We start from the raw sequence: 3788 nt of genomic DNA, 5'->3' as shown, positions 1-3788 counted from the left end.
TAATGTGTATATATTCCACACTTTCTTCATCCATTCTTCCATTGAAGGACATCTAGGTTGTTTCCAGGTTCTGGCTATTACAAATAATGCTGCTGTGAACATAGTTGAACAAATGCCCTTGTCATATGATCGGGCATCCGTATATTCCCAAGAGTGGTATTGCTGGGTCCAGGGGTAGGTTGATCCCGAATTTCCTGAGAAACCGAAACACTGCTTGCTTTCTTAATTCTAGTTTTTTTCCAAATGAGCCCTCTGAATAGGGATATTCATGACTTGACTTAATTGTGCATTAATTCCATGGATTGATGATTGACCACAACTGAAAATAGCAGGACACATTCTATGGTCTCAGAGGACTACCTGGCTAATGGAATAATAATGATAATGAGGCTGTGGTGAATCTACCTTCTCACTATGAAATAGAATGCCAAATAGGAGTAGTTAGCATTCATTGAAAGCAGCATGCACAAGATCAGATAAAAGTACTTAATGAAGGCCCAGAACACTTAGTGAAAAGTCCTCTAGCATTTATATTTGTAGGACAATAAAATAAAAATGTGAGTTCGTTTTAAAATTCATAGCTTATCTAAAGGAACACCCAAGAGTTACTGCCTACATATAAAATTACTTCAGAGAACTGCAGACCATCTTATAAAATGAAATGCATTCAAAGCTCCTTTTTGTTAGAATATACATTGACATATGAAAGTGCTTTTAATTAGAGATAATTAGAATAATAGTCTATATTTAAAATAATTACATACCGAAAGATGAATATAAAATGATGAGAACTTGGCTATAAAATGTTAGCATGAACAATATCAAGGCATAATAGTACCTTGTCTTCATGAACATGCCTTTTTGCTAATCTGTCTTTTCACCTCACTTGCCCTTCTTTTGTCTACAGTAGAGGAAATTCTCCCTTACCCAATAGGCCTTAGTTTAGCAGGTACAGAAAAAAATTTATTGGAGTTATATCTCTATGGCAAAGTTACAAACATAAATTCCATGTTGAAATGAAACTTTGAAGAAATGGATCCCCTGAAATATTAATGCCTAGATATAGATAGCTACATATTTAATGTATGACAAGTCTGAGTGATTCTCACAATAATAGTTAAAAGGAAATAAAGCTACAAGGTCCAACTAAGAAGAGATGCCTTAAATGTGATCTAAGTAGTGATAAAATAAAATACAGATTAAAACATAAGAAGCCCTCTTATTCTCAATCAAGTTAGTAAGGTTTTTGTTGTTATTTTGTTTGTTTGTTTGTTGTTTTTGAGACAAAACAAGATTTCTTTGTGTTTTTGAGACAAAACACAGCCCTGGCTGTGTCCTGGTCACACTGTTGACCAGGCTGGCCTTGGATTTAGAGATCTCCCTGCCTCTGCCTCCCGAGAGCTGGGATTAAAGGCGTGCACCACCATTGCCTGGCTAGCACGGTATTTTCATAGTTAGGATAATCAAAATGTTCCCATCATATGTTTCTGGTAGGAGAGACATCATGATCATTAAGGTAGCTTTCCCAGGGCAAGGCTCACCCATTGCATGCGGGATGTGCTGATCTCTACGGTTTTTCCAAATAAGGGAAACTGGACTGTATATTCTGTCGCATGGCAGACTACATCCCTAATCTTCCCTGAATAAGAAATCGTCAGCAATCATCAGCAATAGCATATTAGAACAATGCAGACATTTTGAAAAATAAGTTGGCAGTGTAGGTTAGGAGGCACAGATAAGTTTGTCATTTTAATGTAGCAATTTAATTGAAGGAAAGAAATATTGTCAAACAAGAAAACAACTGCAATTAAGAAAAAAATTCATCTATGCTTTATTCATAATAGAAAAAGAGGAAAGCCGAGGACCCTGCAAAATATCCAACTATTTAGTAGAAGTATGCTATAATACATCCATTTGATATATTCTGCAGTTGGTATAAATAACAGTGGGGAAACTGGAGAAAAACATAGGATGCCCTACCGTGGGAAAAACTGTAACAATTTTTAAAAATGTTTTCATTTTGTGTGCGGGTGTTTTGCCTTGCATGCCTGTGTCTGTACACCACATGCATGCAGTGTCCTAAGAGGCCAAAAGAGGGCATCATATCCCTTGGAACTGGAGTTACAGACAGTGTGATCCACTGTGTGAGTGCCAGGAGTTGAAGCCTGGTCTTCTGAAAGAGCAGTCAGGACAACAACAACAAAAAAAATTGCCATATCTATTATTGCAATTCTTCAAAGACAGACTTTTCTTTAAGTACTTAGAAGAAAATACATGATGACATTTAGGGTAATGAGCATGGGAACTTTGTCCTTTTTCTCTGCTGTCTATATTTTGTAATGTAACTATTTTGCTTTTAAAATGGAAATATAATCTATTTGGGGGCTAGAGTATTTGCTTGAAGTTTTGTTGTTTTTTATTTTTTAGTTGGTTTTTTCTAATCAGTACATTTTTTAAAAAACTGCATATATGTCTGTGCATCATGTGTGTATTGGTGCCCACAGAGGTCAGGAAAGGGAGTCAGACGCTCTGAAGTGGTAAATTCAGCTTGTCATGGGCCTCCTGATGTGGGAGTGTCATATATCAATTGATGAAGGAAGGTCATTGGTTAATTAAATAAAGAAGCTGCTTGCCCTGATAGGTTAAAACATAGGTGGGTGGAGTACACAGAACAGAATGCTGGGAGGAAGAGGAAGTGAGCTCAGAGAGACGCCATGCTCTCCTCTCCCGGGCGGACGTGAGAGCTCTGCTCTCTGAGGCAGACGAATTCAGCTCTGACCTAGGATGGACGTAGGCTAGAATCTTCCTGGTAAGCGCACCTTGGGGTGCTACACACATGATTGGAAATGGGCTAGTCCAGGTGCGAGAGTTAGCTGAGAAGAGGCTAGATATAATGGGTCAAGCAGTGTTTAAATGAATACAGTTTGTGTGTTGTTATTTCGGGGCATAAGCTAGCCAGGCGGCCGGGGTGCTGGGGACACAGCTCTTATTACTACAGCCTCCCACTGGGTGCTGGGCACCAAACCAGACTTCTCTAAATGAGCAGTCATTGCTCTCAACTGCTGAGCCATCTCTGAAGTTCTCTCTGTCTTGGAGGTTTTTTAGGCAATGTTTCTTTGCTTTCTTTTCTAATGTTGCCAAGTCTCTGAAGGCTGGAAAAAGCCAGACAATTTAAAGTAAAAACTGGGAGGAAATTTTTAGGTAAGATGTTGTCCGTGATGAACTGATATGAAAAACTAAAATACTAATTGTTTTTATATGATTTTAATGTCTTTAAAGCATGTTGTTGAAGATAAGGCTTGGCCTTTCTGAGACATGAGTCTAAAAGCATAAGAATCAAAGACAAAAACACAATGACCTGAACTGCATCACAATTGAAACCTTTTATGCTTCAAAGGAAACCAAAAAAAAAAAAAATGAAGAGCTGACCTACAGAGTGGGTGAAAATACTTGTCAGCCAGAAGACAGATACTGACTTGTATCCAGAATACACACACACACACACACACACACACACACACAAAGCTCAACAATAAAAAGCTCAATTTTACTTATTCATCTATGTATTTATTGGTTGTTGGAGCTTTGTTGTTTTGTTGAGACAAGGTCTCTTTACATAGCCTTGACTGGCCTGGAATTCCCTATGTAGACCAATCTGGCCTGGAAATCATAGAGATCATCCTTCCTCCAGTGTTTAATAAAAGGTGTATACCTCCACGCTGACCCAACATTTAAAACCAATGTGTTTAGACGTTTCCTCAAAGGTATACAAATGGCAGACGATCCCA

At 38.2% G+C, this 3788-nt stretch overlaps 1 non-coding gene across 1 annotated transcript; it reads left to right on the top strand.

Moving 5' to 3' along the window:
- Window positions 1-1479: 1479 nt before the first annotated feature.
- LOC113458299 lies at window positions 1480-1639 on the top strand. Its single transcript, XR_003378690.1, has one exon. It is a non-coding gene; the product is annotated as a U1 spliceosomal RNA (small nuclear RNA).
- Window positions 1640-3788: the final 2149 nt, after the last annotated feature.

The sequence above is a fragment of the Microtus ochrogaster genome, chromosome 2 (genome assembly GCF_000317375.1).
Source record: "Microtus ochrogaster isolate Prairie Vole_2 chromosome 2, MicOch1.0, whole genome shotgun sequence".
Lineage (NCBI taxonomy): Eukaryota > Metazoa > Chordata > Mammalia > Rodentia > Cricetidae > Microtus > Microtus ochrogaster.
The sequence above is the reverse complement of the archived record's forward strand: the minus strand, read 5'-3'. Positions and strand labels throughout refer to the sequence as shown.